This window comes from Galleria mellonella, unplaced genomic scaffold (assembly GCF_026898425.1).
Source record: "Galleria mellonella isolate WM207_F2 unplaced genomic scaffold, CSIRO_AGI_GalMel_v1 utg424, whole genome shotgun sequence".
NCBI classification, from domain to species: Eukaryota; Metazoa; Arthropoda; class Insecta; order Lepidoptera; family Pyralidae; genus Galleria; species Galleria mellonella.
In genome coordinates this window covers 652866-671655 of record NW_026442097.1, presented here as the reverse complement: position 1 = coordinate 671655, position 18790 = coordinate 652866, and the positions used below count along the sequence as shown (strand labels likewise).

The 18790-nt window shown below is 34.8% G+C and overlaps 1 protein-coding gene across 1 annotated transcript in view; it reads left to right on the top strand.

Annotated features, from left to right (window-relative positions):
* The first annotated feature begins 13107 nt into the window (after nucleotides 1–13107).
* LOC113516416 (uncharacterized) overlaps nucleotides 13108–18790 on the top strand; it is a 28724-nt gene continuing 23041 nt past the window's right edge. Inside the window, exons 1-5 of the transcript XR_008253240.1 lie at nucleotides 13108–13486; nucleotides 15066–15162; nucleotides 15629–15748; nucleotides 16058–16186; nucleotides 17341–17918. The gene's annotated coding sequence lies outside the window, so the exon portion shown is untranslated. The remainder of the gene's footprint in view (nucleotides 13487–15065; nucleotides 15163–15628; nucleotides 15749–16057; nucleotides 16187–17340; nucleotides 17919–18790) is intronic.

The following is an 18790-nucleotide window of genomic DNA, read 5'->3' as shown; positions in this document are numbered from 1 at the left end:
CCTGAAGGAACCTCTTAAGAACCTTTTGAAGAACCCCATGCTGTAGTCTCTTGGGAAAACCTCGGTAGAGAGCTTATTTCATAACCGGAGTGTTCGTGGGAGAAAACATCTCTGAAACCGCATTGTACGCGACTATTTAGGCTGTAGGGCATGAGGGTGAACTCCCTGTCGATGGCGAGCCGCAGATCAGTTGACCCATCGTAAGGAATTTAATAAGGATTAACCAGGATAATTGCCAAGGAGAACTACATGATTTCTAGCAATGGGGTTGTTGGACTCCGTTAGCAATAATCCTTTACCCACTAAGAGAGATGATAATAGGAGAAATACTTTGAAATTCTATTAGTTAATTACTCAAAAATGTAAATAAGAAAGTAGCAAACAGGGTTTTCCTTACCGCATAATTACTTTTCTATTTTTCTGAAGGTTGACTGGTAGAGAACGCCATCAGGCATTAAGTCCGCCCTGTAGACCTATTTTAATGTGCGCAAAAGTATAAATAGGGACCAGAGGGAGACTTTGTACAAAAGTCGATTGCTTGCGTACCTCTGTCCCATTCGTGTTTCTACCGTGAAGCAGCTGTGTTTGCATGGCTGCGTTTCGGTTTGAAGGGTGGCATATGGCATGAATTTACTGGGTACAGAGGAATAACATCTGAGTCCTTAGGAATGGCAACGCATGGGAGGTATCATGGGCGAAACAGTAAACTCTGTTATGTGCATGGTACTGCTCATGTCTATAGGTGATGGTTACCACTTTCCATCAGCTTGTTTGCCATTCTAAGTTGTATAAAATAATAATAATAATAAATAAGTGTAATTTTTGTATTACAATCTATTACAATATGATTTATTTTTCAATTAATTCGCTTGTAAAGACACGTCATTGTTTTCACATTTTGTGTATTTTGACATTCAAATATTTGCACAACTCTCGACTTAGCCGAACAGATGGACAACAGTGTCTATCTTTTATATATATATATATATATATATATATCTAGAGAGAGAGAGAGAGAGAGAGAAATTAGTAAATGTCAAATATTGATGAGCGGACGACTCCTCGCAAAATGATGTTGATTTTGAATAATTGTTTGTCACCTCCCGTCCCCTTAACTGCTCATCGTCATCAAATTCGCTATAAACATTGCATATTATTTGGAATGGAGTTAAATTCAAAATAAAGACGAATCGAGGGAACTCCTTCGTTTGTATGTCGCTTGAATTTGAAAGTCAATTAAATTTTGGTCCTGTAACGCGCATTTCCGTTTTCTAAATTCAAATATTTTCTCACGGTCTTTTTATAAATAAAATAAAGCCAATACTACTTGCTGATAATTGTTTACTTCATTCCATACTGTATAACTATGTTAAAGTAAATGCTGTGAATACCTTCAATAGGCGTGTGCATTAATATTGTATTATATTTAATGCTTATTATATGTATTATAATGCAACATAAATTGATAACACTGTCATGCAAACACAACTGCTTCACGGTTGAAACACGAATGGGACAGAGGTGCTCAAGCAAACGACTTTTGTACAAAGTCTCCCTCTGGTAAATTTTCTAGTAGAGTTTGTTTGTTTGTTACCTTATTTCATATTATCTTATATTATATACCTTATATATTATTTAATTCCTTATAATTGTTTACTTTATTTCACATTGTATAATTATGTTAAAGTGAATGCTGTGAATACCTATAATAGGCGTGTGCATTAATATTGTATTATATTTAATGTTTGTTATACATATATGTTATAATGCAATATGCTGTTGGTGTTCCTTTAAATAAATAAAAAAATAACGCTTTAACTGTTTAACAATCGCTGTGAAATTTTGTATAGTTCAAAATCATCCTTTTTACTTGTACATACATTGACAATAGTTTTTTTATAAAAAAGAAAATTGATAAACAATTGAAATAAAACAAAATAAATATATATAGTACATCAAGTCAACAGACGGCATCGCCACTAACAATTAAATATAATAAATAAATAAATAAATATATATATATATATATATATATAACAAGAACTAGCATATTTTATAAACAAAATAGTGGTCCTTCGTATATCCTGGTCGGTAAACATATCCCGGTGTATAAAGCGGACAAAGTCGCATGCAAAAGCTAGCTGTGAAACAGCATAAAAGTAACAAACTAGATATAATGTCGATGCTCAGCAATGCCTCCATACGTCACGGCGAGGGTGGTGATGGATGTCCCCATGTCGGTTCGAGTCGCACACTCGCTTGTTCATTACAAATGAATTAAGTATATCAAACGACTAGCTTAGCTTTGCAAGCGACTTTGTTCCTGTGTTTTCCTCTACTCGCATTATAAAGAGGAAAGATTAGATTTTTTTTGTATGTTTATTTATTTACAAAAAAAAAATGACAAAAACCGAAAAAGGAATGTTGCGTTGGTTTAGTCATTTGGAGAGGATGGATGAAAGAAGAATTACGAAAGAGATTTATCGAGCAAGAATGAATGGAGATGTCGGTAGGGGCCGCCCTAGACGGACGTATGTCGATCAAATAGGCGACGTGCTGAAGAAGGGCTAAATTGAAAATATCCGTAACCGGTGAGCGTGTATGAAAAGATTGATGAATGTGGAGGAAGCGAGAGAGGTCTGTTTGAATCGAAGCATTTGGCGTTCCATTGTTTCTGCCTACCCTAATGGGAGACAGGCGCGACAGATATGTATGTGTGTATGTATTTAATGTATGTTTGTTTTTTTTTTATTTAATACAAAAACACACAGCTCTTTGACAATATAACTTATCTACATGCTGGGGGGGAGGGATTGTTAGTAATTGGGATTTACCAACCCCATTACTAGCAATATACTCTATCAGGTCAACCTCCACGCGTTTCCCCCCTGGAAACCATTGTGTTTAATTATTATGGAATTTATCACAATGAGCTAACTGACCTCTTTTCATTCTCACCTATCGTCCCTCACTGGTGCCCCGCCAGTGTATACCGTTAGCGCAGGCGAGGTTACCATTCCATTATCATTCCACAAAAAAAAAACATGCTAAATCTTTTATAAATACAGCCAATAACGGATGTTAATTTTATAAACAAAAATTATTGATTTAAAACAAGTGAAGCAAATTAGAGTGAAATAACACGTGAGTGTCCACGAAATGCCGTGTGGTCCCGGCATAGAATAGGCCACCCAGTATAAAATTAAATATATTATAATGATTTGTAAATTATATAATTATTTATTACTGTTTAATTTTCTATTTAGCACTACCAGTGTTCAATACAGAACATAAAATTTTAATATTAAAATAAAATATTTATATTTTTTGTTCTGGCAATGTTTTTTCTTTTTTGTTAAGTAGGTTTTTTTTTTATTGGATGAAAATGGTATGGTAACCCCGCCTGCGCTAACGGTATATATGGCGGAGCACCAGTGAAGGGTGATAGATGAGAATGAAAACAATGGCTGTTAGACCATCATGATGAATTCATCAGGAATTAACCATGATAGTTTCCAGGGGGAACCGCGAAAAGGTCGACCTGTTTGGATATATATATAAATAATGGAATTCTCAGTCTCCATTACTAACAATCCCTTCCCCCCAACATTGTTAAGTAGGTTATCCAACGAAGCTTATTTTACGCCTGTTTTTAACTTCATTACTAATACTATAGATAAAATTTAAGATTTTTTTTATTTTATCATATTGATATTATTATTGATTGATTTTATTATGTATCTTAATATTTTATTTAACTGTATATTTGTTTATGTACACTAAATATTAATAGTTGTAGCACTTCAGCTGCCCGTTAGCAACATGTTTTCTAACTGCATCGGGTTGACTGAAAGAGATCTCTGTCAGAGATAAATCCACCCTTGCTCACAATATTTATAAATGCATTAACATTGTATTTTACAAGTGCAATAATGAATATATATAACATAAAAAAAAATCTGTTAATTGTTTTTATCTGGTAATTTACACTTTATTATCTTGTTTGTAAATATCATTTTTGTCTGCGTAGGACTCGTATCCGTGGTCAGGAATAAATTAAAAAAAAAAAAAAAATTGTTAAGTACATAAAGAATATTTTATAAGTGGCAATTATTGCATTGTTTTGTCATGAACAAGTCTACACATAAAATGACGTGTGCTAAACAAGTGTGTTGGTACAATAAACTATCTATCTATCTATCCTATTTAAGAGGTGCACTCTTGTCGGTGGAGCTCTTGCCACTCACTACGATTGTCAGCGAGTCTCTTCACCTCTTGATACGACACGACACCAACTCCTTCCTTGATCTGCCTGATGTAACGCCTCGGTCTCCCTCTCCCCCTTCTTCCTTCTATCTTACCTTCTATTATAATGTTCATAAGTTCGTCGTGTCGTATCAAGTGGCCCAACATTTTTTCTCTTCTGTCCTCAATAAACTATACAAAAAACTATTATATAAAAATAAATATAAGTCTTTTCATTAACAACTAGTGCCCACTCACTACTTCCTATACCAATCAAATATAACACTCGAGCGAAGTCGCGGTCGAAAGCTACTAATCTATAAATGTATAGCCCTATATCCCACGCGCGTGTCACGTCATTCTACGTGTCTCATACTTCCACCTACACAATATATTTTTTATAATGAATGATAATAAAAAGGGTGGGATATGGCGTGAATTTACTTTGTTATGATGTAAAAAAAAAACATAAAAAAGAAAAAAAACAATCGAATTAAGAACTTACTGTTGTAAGATCACATCACTAGTGTGTATGGGACATCACTAAAGGTGGACACTGATTGGTTGATTAAATAGTATTGTAAAATAATGGCTGTCTGACTAATGAATGAAGGATCTGCAATAAATAAATAAACCGTAATAATAATTAAAAGACAATAAAAATATAACACTTACTTTGTATGAATAATATATATAAATAAATAAATAAAAATAAATACTTCGTATTAAGCCTGCGGAAAAACATACGGTATTAAAACATCATTCTTTTGGTAGTAACACGTTTAAAATATAAGTGTAAATTGTTTTACAAAAGTTTATACTAACGATAATAACGAGCATGTAATAAATACATTTAAAATAAACCACTGTGTGATTTGTATTATGTTTTTATTCATAATCATATATATTTATTTTGTATCTTGTTAATAATACATTTATTTCGTGTGAAAACAAACTCTTTGGCTCTTCGAGCGAAGTTTTAATTTTGAATTAATTATATTTAGTTAATGTGGAGTCATTAGCGTGAATATACAACTCGGCTTCACCCGCGACTTTGGTCAATTCGATCCTACTAATTTATTTTATTTATTTATTTATTATTTATTGACCATTTTACGATATCTTACATTATATAGATAGAGTGTCTCCATACAAATGCTTCTAGAAAAGCGTGTCAACTTTTTCATACAATTTCACGTGATAAATAGTTACGAGTGATTCCTTTATAACTTCTATATATATTTGTTTTATAATTTTTGCATATTTTTAATGCGCAAAAACATATTTTTTTTATTAAATAATTAAATTATAATAATTAAAAAAAATTTAATATAGATACGTGAAGATACATTATTTATTAATAAAAATGAGTCAGCTAATTTGAAAATTAGCTGACAAAAAGATGACCCGTTTGTGACTCGATGCTCTATCTATACAATCTGAGTAATATATATATATATATATATATATATATATATATATATATATATATATATATATATATATATATATATATATATATATATATATATATATATATATTATCCTTTTATTTTTGCACCATATATTTATATATTTTATGCTTTACATATACAAACCCTATAGGCACATTCTCCTTTTGGGTTCTCAACGTTGACTAGAGGGAGGAAAGGGATTGTTAGTAATAGAGACTAAAAATCCCACTGCTAGCAATATACCCAACCAGGTCGACCTCCTCGCAGTTCCCCCTGGAAACTATCATGGTTAATTCCTGATGAATTCATCATGATGGGCTAACTGGCCTGTTTTCATCCTCATCTATCACCCTTCACTGGTGCTCCGCCAGCGTAGCAGCGCAGGCGGGGTTACCATACCATTTTCATCCACAAAAAAAAAGGTCAACTAGAAGAAATCCTTTCAACGGATAAGTCCGCCTGTCTATCTACATTTTTTTTATAACCTAATATCTGTACTATATGGTAAGTGAATGTACGAAAGCATATAAATAAATGTAGTTTAAGGCTGTATTTAATAAAAAAAAAAACTTCAATTGTGGTATAACCAGTTATTTTTATTTTGACATTTCTATGAGCTTCCTAGATCTAATCACTTACACGTTAATTAAACCGGTGTTTATTGCATTAAAATATAATATGTGCTTACGAAAGTTTTAACAATACCAGAGGGAGACTTTGTACATAAGTCGATTGCTTGGGTACCTCTGTCCCATTCATGTTTCAACCGTGAAGCAGTTGTGTTTGCATGGCTGTGTTTCGGTTTGTAAGGTGGGATATGGCGTTAATTTACTGGGTACAGAGGAATAACACCTGAGTCCTCAGGAATGGCAACGCATGGGGGTATCATGGGCGAAACAGTATACTCTGTTATGTCCATGGTACTGCTCTCATGTCTGTAGGCGACGGTTACCACTTTCCATCAGGTGGACCGTCAGCTTGTTTGCCATTCTAAGTTGTATAAAAAAAAATCTTGATGCGCTATTTAGAAGCGGTATACCATTGGTTTTTCTTTTGAAATCCGCGCGTGCGAAGTAACGGGCAGGAAGCTAGTCACCGAATATTTCTAATCGAATACTTGACCGACATTTTACGGGTTCGGTTCCCGCGCGTCACGTGTTCATGGGAAAAATTAATATGATGGTAAAATATTAGTTAGTTGCATGTTATCTTAACTGGATAGTCTCGCTAGATGAGCTTTTAATGAACCAAACTGTAATTAGACATAACTAGCTGCGTGCCGTGGCGTTGCATGCGCTAATTGAGATTTTTATTATCGTTGCTTATATCTACACTTTGTTGTTGTTTTTTTTTTTTTTATTATTATTATTATATCTTGTTGGAAACACTAAACTAATATTATAATATAGCAACACTAAAAATTACCTTCGCTCTCTTTTGTTACAACAAGCGTCCAATGTGCAAGTATGTGTGTAAAAATATAATTATTATATATATATATATATATATATATATATATATATATATATATATATATATATATATATATATATATATAATTTTTTTTTTGTATTTTTGAATGGTAACCCCACCCGCGCTATCGGCATACACCGGCGGCGCACCAGTGAAGGATGATAGGTGAGAATGAAGTAGGTCAGTTAGCCCATTGTGACGAATTCAACAAGAATTGTCCACGATGGTTTCCAGGGGAAAACCACGTGGAGGACGACCTAATAAGGCATATTGCTAGCAATGGGGCTGTCAAACTGCATTACTAACAATCCCTTTCCCCCCAAAATAAATATATTGTAAAATTAAACGGCAATATAAAAGTGCAAATTCCAACATATCTGTCCACTGTTGAACATAGGCCTCCTCCATAAAGAAGGGTTTAGTTGATAGTTGCCACGCTTGGCAGGCGGGTTGGCAACCGCAGTTAGACTTTGGTGATGTTTTAAGAGAGACGCTGCTGCCCATCCCTCGATTATTACGTTCACCTAATCACCTCTTACGACACCCACGGGAAGGATCGTGTCATAAATCCTATCCCGGGACCACACGGCATTATAACATACGCTATCGATAGATAGATAGATACTCTTTATTATTTCCTCCATAAGATTACAATAGTAAACTTATTATAAATATAAACAATTACAAGAAATAATCACAATGAGAAAACAATGGGCGACCTTATCGCTAAGAGCGATCTCTTCCAGCCAACCTTTGGATGGAGAGGAGTAATTATAAACAGTTTGATTGGAGGCACGATGAAAATTCTATTATTTCTAAAATATAGTGATGTGGATACACGTAATAATGTAAATATATATTGCACTTACCTACTTGCAGCACATATGCATACTAACACCTACACAAATACATAAAAATATATATATATATATACTGCTCACATGTATTATTATATTATTTTCGTAAGTTGTACGTATCCGAGCGAAGCTGGGCCGGATCGCTAGTATAGTATGATATTGTATATCATTAATATCAGGCTTTAACTGTAAACTGCTAAACATAAGTCTCCAGGGGGGAAAAGGGATTGTCAGTAATGTAGACTGAGAATCCCATTGCTAGCAATATACCCAACCAGGTCGACCTCCTCACGGTTCCCCCTGGAAACTATCATGGTTAATTCCTGACGAATTCATCATGATGGGCTAACTGGCCTGTTTTCATTTTCATCTATCACCCTTCACTGGCGCTCCGCCAGCGTATCCCGTTAGTGCAGGCGGGGTTACCATACCATTTTCATCCATAAAAAAAAACAAGCCTCCCCCTAGGGTTTTGCCAGTACTTGCCACGCTTGGCAGGCGGATTGGAAACCGCAGTTAGGCTTTAGAGATGTTTTAAGAGGGTACTATATAATATTATAAATGTGTTTGTTTATTTATTACCACTTTGCGACTTAACTACTTACCCATTCGTTATAATGTTTGGTATGAACATACTATATGGGATGGAGAAATATATAAGCTTACCGACATACTTTTTACCCCAGTCAGAGAATATATTCCAGTCACGCGGACGAAATCACGGGTGAAAGCTAGTCTGAAAAAAAAAATAGGTACTCTATGGACCTAAGAACAATGAGAAGGAATGATAAAATAATAACTGTAAATCATGTAGTTGCCTCCTTTCTTATTTAGCAAGTATTATTAAAAAGAAAGATACACCATCAGTTGCTATTTTTATCAATTCATAACAGGCTAGTGTGTAGAAAATGTTTGATATGTCAATTATTTGTCAATGACAAATTTTACATTACTAGATTATGTAGTCGACACAGTTTATGTAGAAAGTATGCGAGCAGGGTGTATCTGAATTCGGTAGGGTTATACGGCCGTATAACATTTTTTTTTACCATCAAAAAAATTTGAAAGTTTGAAAGTCCTTGTCACCTCATTGTCAAACTTGTGATACCATCGATGATGTGCATCATATTCTATTAGAGTGTCGTATTAACACGAAGGAAAGAGAACAATTCATGCGCCACTTTAACTTGAATAAATTTAATGTAGGCCTTATTCAATCTATGTTAGCTGAACCTAAACCAGAAATTTTTTAACATCTCTGTAAATTATTGATGCCCCATTAATTCTTCTCTTTCCGCGACTAGAGAAAGTAGATAAAGTTTTGTTTGAGAAATCAGTTCAGGGTGCGATAGGACTGATATACCTGAAGAAGGTAACAGCCTATAAAATAATAATAATAAAAAAAAAAAACATTTATTTTATTTTATCATTCCTTCTATGTAATTCCTTGTTCTTAGCTATGGACCTGAGGCAAATAGGCGAGTAAATATGTTTCTGTCCTAATATTTACAAATTGTTTTTTGTTTACATTTCTCTTTATCAAATATTACCTGATAGATATATTAGTTATCAAACACCATTTAGAGTAAATAAATGAAGAATATTCCAGTAATTATTGTTTTAAGAATAACATGCCGCGGGCCATATAAAAAAATAGTTCAATTTTTTTTTTGACATTAACTTGGGACAATAAATATCAGTGATTATGTAAGGTGATATAGAAATATAAGTTACTGGTCGCCATGCTGACAATTTGTCTTAAATGCTTTGTTTTTTTTTTAATGTATTGTATTCTGTGTCTGTGCCTTAAAAGAAAAAAGTGAATATACGCATGTTAGACATGGGCAATATGGATACCGATCTGTTATCTATATATTGGGGTAACTCTGAACATTAATGGCGGGAAAAAAGGTTATTACCATTTCGATATCGCCAATATCCGTCGAATGTCTATTTTCGAATATGTTAAAAGTCTGTTATCCAAAATAAATACATATTTATGGCAAACAATACATATTTGTTGAGTGACTTTATAGATTAGCATGGATAAATATCACAAGTAAATAGCTTCACAACACATGTTTTTATTTTTTAATATCGAAAGACGACATTTTTCAGGCAAGAAAACCTGTGACATCACGACCTTTCTATGATGTATTGTGCTCGCCTTTTTTAAAGTTCGCTGCTAATTCCTATTAATGATAGGAATTTTAAGATGTTTCTTGTAGCGGCTTTTTTTATCTCCTCAGGATAAAGAGTGCTATGGCCCAACTAGGCTTATGCTCAAAAAGTGTATGCAGATTTTACCATAATGTGGAAGAAACGCCACAGCACTTAATGTGTGGCTGAAATTCATTCATACATGAACAATATTAACTCGTTTGGAAAACAGAATACGTATACCTAAGCAAACATTTTGTACTTATATATACGCAGAAATCTTCAACTGTTTCTTAAAAACAACGATCTCAATAATCTGAACACTAGATACAAATACAAACTTGCCGTTCCGAAGTATCGTTTAGAAAAAGTCATAGGTCTTTTATGGGAATGGGTATTAAATGTTATAATAAGATATCGAAGGATATTTTGAATCTATCTTTTAATAAATTTTGAAACATTATTAATAAACACTTATTGAACAAAGCCTATTTATTGTACTCTAAACGATTGCTTGAATGACAAATGTGCATGGTGTTAGCCATTCGTGCAAGAGCATTTTAATGACCACGTAATTTTAGACATCGTGCATTTAAATAAATACAAATAAATAGATTATCTTTTTCTATCATCATAATGAAGTACCGTGTTCGTGATTCACTGTTCATCCCAAAAATTTACTGGTAGAGAATACATTTAGTATTAAGTTTTACTATGTTTTCCTTAATCAATAAAGTTATTTAAAAAAATAAATAACGTTAACAGAGATTTAAAAGAGTAACTTTTGAATTTCTTGCAGATTCTTCTCAGTAGATAATTTTCCGAATTCAAAAAATTTAATTAACAGAAATTTAAAAGAGTAATTATTGAATTTATTGCGGGTTCTTTTTAAAAGATAATAACTTTCTGAATCCTGCATAAGATTCATACAGAAATAACGATTTTAAATTTGCTTGTAAACAAATCTGAATAGAGATGATTTGAATTGGAAATTGATATATAATATCGAATCATCTCGAACTCAACTGCATCTAGCCTGCTTAATTTTTGATATGTTGAAGTTTCATAGACCCGAGTACCTCTTTTCTAAACTTAAATTCACCAGATTACATAATCACAGTACTAGAGAGTCACGTTTTCTTCTAGCTTGTAATCCCCATAAAACAGCAGCTTTTAATGGTAGCTTCCGATATTAAGCCACAAAATGTTGGAACAATATACCACCTCCCATAAGACTGATCGCCACTAAGTCCAGCTTCAAAATTAATTTCCAAAAATTCTTAATTGAGAGGCAAAAGTTAGACATTCCTGCAAGTTACCTCCATGTCCCATTTGTCTGCTAGTGAACTGTCATATCTGTCTGTTTACTGTATATTAATCTTTTTTTTATTGTACGGATAATCTGGTAGTATTGTTTTATTGTTACCCTATTCCCTTTGGCCGCAACAGAATATCAGTGCTTTGCTCTTTTGAGGGTGAAGCAATAAACTGAGTTGTGGCCATTTTGTGTTGCTATGGCACACTCACAAACGAAAGTTGCATTTGGTTTTATGTTTTTTTTTTGCCATTTATGTTATCTCGCTTTTTTTTTTGTGTATGTATATTGTGGTTTGTGTGCTGTAAGTGGTGCAAATAAAATTATCTATCTATCTATCTAATATATGTGTATATAACATATTACTGCAGTGAAAAATGGCCAGTTACAAACCAACGATTGCAGAACATTTATTAGAAGTTGGTGGTCACTGGTTGGTCAACCAGTGACTCGAATTTCACCATCCACAAATACTTTGCTAGAAACTAAATTTCTGTTTTGTTCGTGAAGCGATTGAATCAAGAAACATGAAACGTTCAATAGAGAAGACGGTTTTAAATTCTCCGACATTCTCATAGTCAGAAAAACTCAGAACAACCATTATTTTAGTCTGCAATCGATAAATGCATTGAATAAAAACACTGTCTGTATAGTGACACAATTAGTGTGATCTGGGATGAGTGTTTTTTTTTCATTAAAGAGTTTCCTCTTGTCGATGCAACTAATTTATGTACCTATTCTCTTCCAGCCAGCTCTATCTCATGCCACATCTTTGACCTCCCTATACGTCATGACACCTAATGTTTCTTTTATCTGTCGTATGTAGTTATTCCTCGGTCTTCTCCTTCCTCTTTTGTCCTCTTTTCTTTATACTGTTTAAAAATTGTCATGATGTATAAGATGGCCCAGCATTTTGGATCTTCTATTCTCTATGAGTAGGTATAAGAAAATACTTCTGCTTCTGAAACGGAGACATAACAGCGCTACAGCAGTTTAATTGTGACTATGGCCGGTGTAACCTGGTTAGAACATCGATATAAATCAGGTGAATTACTATAGTGTACCTAAGTTATCGCGTTAATTATCATCTCTTATAAAACATAGGTTATATTGTCGTAATGTTGAAACACGTAATAACGAATAACTTTCGGGGTAAAAAAATAATAATTCAGACATATAATATTTTGCACAACACTGGATACTGGTCATAATATTATTAATAACAACACAGATATATAAAATTTTACACGCATCCGTTTAGAGGATAAAACTATGTATCTGGATACAGATACAATTCTTAAAATACTATGTTCGATATATCATTACATATGATACATCGCAAAATTCAAAATTAACGATTCTTTACCCTCGATCCTTACTAATCGAATATAAATACGGTGACGAAGAATAGGTGTTAAACCTTAATAATAATAAAAAAAAAAGAAATCCACACTACACTGGAGTCTCAGGTATTATTCTTATTCTACATCGTACAACATAGAAATACATTGCTCATGTACTAGTTTCTTTAATCTACTCCATATACTGACAGTGACAATCGTGATTAGCTGTTAAATGTAACTGTCGTCACATTTGACATTTCATTTCCAGTCCCGATGGAGCGAAAATAAAAAAAAAACTGTTATACATCGCCATGGATTGTGTTTATTTGATTCGATCGATTCCATTCACACATTTACTTATCGTTAGAATTATAAACAAATTACAATTTTTATGTGGTTAATGTTATTTTGTGTATGTGAATTAGCAATAAGTATCGATAATTATTATTAAGTTTCTTGTAATTACATAAATTGCTAGTAAAATAGCTAAGTTATACCAGTGTTGTGTTACTCCCTATACGTATGCAATTTAAACTGAATTTGCTAAATATATTGTTATGGTTTAATGCAGTTATCGCCGTGTTAACTAATAACTAGATTTATAGAAGTTGAGTGTAAAGAGATTTATCGTGACAACAGGTTAGTTTATTTACATACAATTCATTATATACAATTTGTCTTATAAAATCGAAAGTCTTATAAAGTCTTATGAAATCGAAATTAACAAATGTACCAATTAAGCTTACGGCTCGCCTGATTAATGTTTACAACACCGAGTTTTCACCCGTTCACCCGTAGTTCGCCAATCATTACAATGTGTTGATTTTTGTGATGATGACATATTTATTTGCTAAGGCTATTCACTGACCTATTTTTTTATGCAACGTGGAATGGTAATCAAACTGACTGGCCACCGCCATGGAAAGTGGTAACCATTATTTATAGACATGTACAACACCATGGCCATTACAATATATGGGCTACCCTTGGTGTAAGACACCCATAAAGTAATGTCATATAAATGATCTCATTTGCGCTCTCCTATTGTCTGTTGCACATATGAGTCATACTAGTCATGACTGCCATACTGCTAGCCAAGCTCTATATAGATACAGAAGTGTCCTGGTATCTTCACAGGCCTCACGGAGCGACCTCACCATTCTTAGGATTTCTGAATGTTGAGGGACCACAGTTACATATTCTAAGCCGTTTCTTCGGTGTCAAAACAGCTTTGACATAGAGGTCCATCTGTGGCCCTTTGTGTGTATGTTTATTTAAGAGGCCATAGCTTGTTATTATCCCTGGAAGAACCTTAAAACAATTTTAGGGATTTTCCTATCTAGATATAACAAATGTTTTGATGTAATGCCCAAAATATTTAAGTATCATATCTCAATATTAAAGCATAATTGTTGTAAACTAAATTTTTGTTTGAAAATAGCAACAGCTTACTTTCTTCCATATTCTTCTCAGTGCAAATTGTATTCCAAACTGAGTAGTGTATTCATAAAAAATACCATTAAAAACACTTATATACCTCTATTGCCATGGTTCTATGGTTTTTGTTTTCATGCCTTGTAACTTCAGTTGTATTCCATTTTACACTAGATAGGGTCATATTATCACCAGTGTTATTTTTTATATTATTTATTAAACAAAATGTTAATTTATGCTTGGTGGTAGCAGAAATATAAATGGAGGAAATGGTCAATGAGTCATTCGCAATCTGAAAGCCACTGGGCTCAGAGAAGCAAATTTGCTTAAAGATTACCCATTTACAGGTGAAACAGGTGTTACAATGTGTGCATAGACAAAATAATGGTCAGAAATTAAGGACCAATAGAGAAGGTTATTGTACAGAGGCAAATATAACATCTTAGGTCTCCCGAATGGCAATACATTCGGGGTACCATCTGCATCATAGTATATTCTGTGACTTCCACAGGGCTATTCATGTCTACAGGCTATCTTAGTCCTCAGGCGTGGTGGCACATTAGGGGTACCATTGGCATTAGAATGTATTCCTGTGACATCCATGGTGCAGTGTCCAAATGGTGGTTACCGCTTCCCATCAGATTTTTTTCCCTATATATTTATCCAGATTATGTTTCATTTACACAAGCCCTTTCCTATATAAGCCTCTTACAGGAAGATATCCATGTCCACAAGTGGGATGTTAACGGATCGTGTAACTGAATTATTCCAATTTTATTTCCAGATACAAAATGACGGACAAGATCATATTAAACGCGCAGTTTGCTAAAGAATATGCGAAACGGAAGATCCTGTGGAAGTCGAGCAAACTGGTAAACAAAGTAAGGAACCATATCTGTAAACTAATGTGAATGTGAATGTGAAAAGGACTCCATTTTCCGCGCTTAGATCTGTAAACTAATATCATAGTATAAAGAAACCACTTTTCATACAGTAGATTCACAAAGGGGTCTTTTTTTTAATGCATGATTAATTGAATGGTAACCCAGCATGCGTTAATGGTATACGCTGGCGGGGCACCAGTGAGGGGTGATAGGTGAATAATGAAAAAAACAGGTCAGTCAGCCCATCGAGATGAATACACCTGGAACTCGGCACGATGGTTTCCAGGGCGAACCATGTGGAGGTCAAACTAATAGCGTATATTGCAAGCAATAGATCTGGTACTTTGCGTTACTAACAATCCCTTCTCCCCTATATCCTAGCTTAGTACAAAGGATGATTTATATATTAATTCACGCGGGCAGGATACAGCTAGTGTTAAATATCCCAAACATTATTGCACAGATTGAGCGCGACGAGGCCCTGATGGATTTGGCGGACGCCCTCGGCTTGAGTGTGGACTTCAAGTCGGTGCGGGACATGGTGCGGAGGTGCTATCATTTCCAGAAGGCTTACAAACAAAAAGTGAGTATTATATAAATACATACATACATATCTGTTACGCGTGTCTCCCATTAGGGTAGGCAGAAACAATGGAACGCCAAATGCTTCGATTCAAACAGACCTCTCTCGCTTCCTCCACATTCATCAATCTTTTCATACACGCTTACCGGTTACGGGTACTTTTAATTTGGCCCTTCTTCAGCACGTCGCCTATCTGGTCGACATACGTTCGTCATTCAAACCGAAACACAGATAAATCGAAAGAAGATTTCTTACTCCACGACAAATAATTAATGATAAAATAAAAACTTGTAAAAATTCCTCTCACAGATCCTGAATCTGATGTCCAGCTGCGTGGACCACGGTGAGCCTATCAACAACGCGCTTATCATATCGAAGGCACCCAAATGGATGTACGAGGTGGACAAGGAACTGCAGGTCCTGCCCGCTCTCCTAAAGGTATCTGATGCAAAACTTATTTTTTTTTTTTTTATTGCACCACTTAAACAATATATATGATAGATAGATAATTTATTTACATTACTTACAGCACACAAATTACAATACATGTAAATAATGAAAATAAGAAAAAACCAATATATATATATATATATATATATATATACTAGCTGACTCGGGAAACGTTGTTTTACCATTTACATTATTTCTTATTTCTATATATGAAAATCCATGGTACTACAATTATTATATACCATTGCCATCTTGCAACCCTATTGTATGTATGTATGTATTTTTCAATGCTAAATCATATTAAAATAAAAATACAAAATTTTGTCAAAATAATTAACAAAAAATTTTTAGTGGTGGGTCACCCTTATCATTATGGGGTATAAAAAATAGATGTTGGCCGATTCTCAGACCTACCCGATATGCACACAAAATTTCATGAAAATCGGTAAAGCCGTTTCGGTAAAACGGTTTCGGTTTGAGTTTGGTAACAAATACCGTGACACGAGAATTTTATATATAAGATATATATATGTATATGTATATATATCATCATATCAACCTTTAACTGTTCACTGCTGAACATAAGCTGTTCCCTTGGGCAGTTTTTGCCAGTAGTTTTCAGGGGGAACCACGTGGATGTCGACCCGACATATTATATTGCTAGTAATGGGACTGGTCGGTCGCATTACTAACAATCCCGCCCACACGGGTAGGTTATGTTCTAACTTAACACATAGGATGTAGTTTTGTAATAATTCAAACAGAGCCCCGGGATACAGCTAGTAATTTGTCAAGACAGAAGCATGTATCTGTAATTCGAAAATGACACAATAATTTGAGCCTACCTACATTACTACCTACCTACCTACCTACCTTAATATAACAATTTTCTTATGGGGGGGTGGGGGGTAATTCCATTGCTAGCAATGTGCATCATAAGGTCGATCTCCACGTGGTCTTCCCTGGAAACCGTCATGTTGAATACCTGGTGTGTTTATCACGATGGGCTAACTGACCTGCCTTTTCATTCTCACCTATTATCCCTCACTGGTGCCCCGCCAGTGTATACCGATAACGCAGATGGGGTTACCATTCCATTATCATCAATTAAAAAAATATATATATTGTTTTCTCTATTGCAGGATATATATTACCACACACAATTAACAAAGTCTACAAAACCACAAATCTATCCAGGCCCCTCCAGTTCCCAAACTTCCACATCTTCGGTAAAATTTAGAGTGGTACCTGCCCACGAGGAGCTAAAGTCAAGCGAAGCTAAACTTCAAGAGATGAGGAAGAGAGCTAAAATAACTTCGGCTAACGAAGATCCAGCTATGAAGCCAAGTGACAGTAAAGAAATGGCAAAGAAGAAAAGACAATCAAAATCAACGGTTTTATACCACGATATACGTACCATAAGTGAAATGATCACAAGCGGAAAGGCAATTTTGAAGTTACCGTTGATTCCTGTTAGTTTCCCTCCAGAGAATTCACCAGGGAGTGGGCAGTCGAATGACTCTCTGAGTGAAGCAATCCAGAATAAGAGTATGGTGGAGAACATAACGAGAGAAGTCAGTGCAAAGGGTCTAAGCATGTCAGAGTTCATTCGAGCTGTAGTGGTCAAAGCGCATAGAATGCAGGCAGCGTTTGGACAGAGTATTCTGAAGTCTATAGCCAGAAAAATGAATGCCTCTACACAGATGTTATGTGACATATGGTATGTTATAACAAGCTTTCATTTAACTCACAATATTTTTTTTTTTAATGAGTGAAGGTGGTGAATCCTACCTGCGTTATCGGTATATACTGGCGGGACACCAGTGAGGGATTATCGTGGGGAGGGATATCAAGGGTGAAGATGAAGCAGGTCAGTTTTTTTTTGATGGGTGAAAATGGTATTGTAAACCCACCTGCGCTAACGGGATACGCTGGCGGAGCACCAGTGAAGGGTGATAGATGAGAATAAAAACAGGCCAGTTAGCCCATCATGATGAATTCATCAGGAATTAACCATGATAGTTTCTAGGGAGAACCGCGAGGAGGTCGACCTGGTTGGATATATTCCAGCAATGGGACCCCCCAGTCTCCATTACTAACAATCCCTTTCCCCCCCCGAAGCAGGTCAGTTAGCCCACTGTAACGAATTTAACAATAAATAAATCACGATGTTTTCCAGGGGGAACCACGAGAAAATCGATCTGATATAGTATATTGCTAGCAATGGGGCTACTAATCCCCATTACTAACAATTTCTTCTCCCCTCGCAATATATGTTAGGTTAACCGTCTAGTTACAGCATACAATGGGTTACCCCTTCCTTTCCCGTGGGTGTCGTAAGAGGCGACTAAGAGAGGGCGAGGGATGGACAGCAGCATTCCTTTTAAAACATCTCTAAAAGCCTAACTGCAGTTGTCAACCCGATTGCCAAGCGTGGCAACTACTGGTAAAACTCCCCTTATGTGGAAAATTTATGTCCAGCAGTGGACAATTAACAGCTTAAATGATAATGCTTAATTTGTAACCAGACGATGTCTGCACATGAGAGATATTTAAAGAACAATTGATTTTGTACAGAACTCTCGTTGCGCG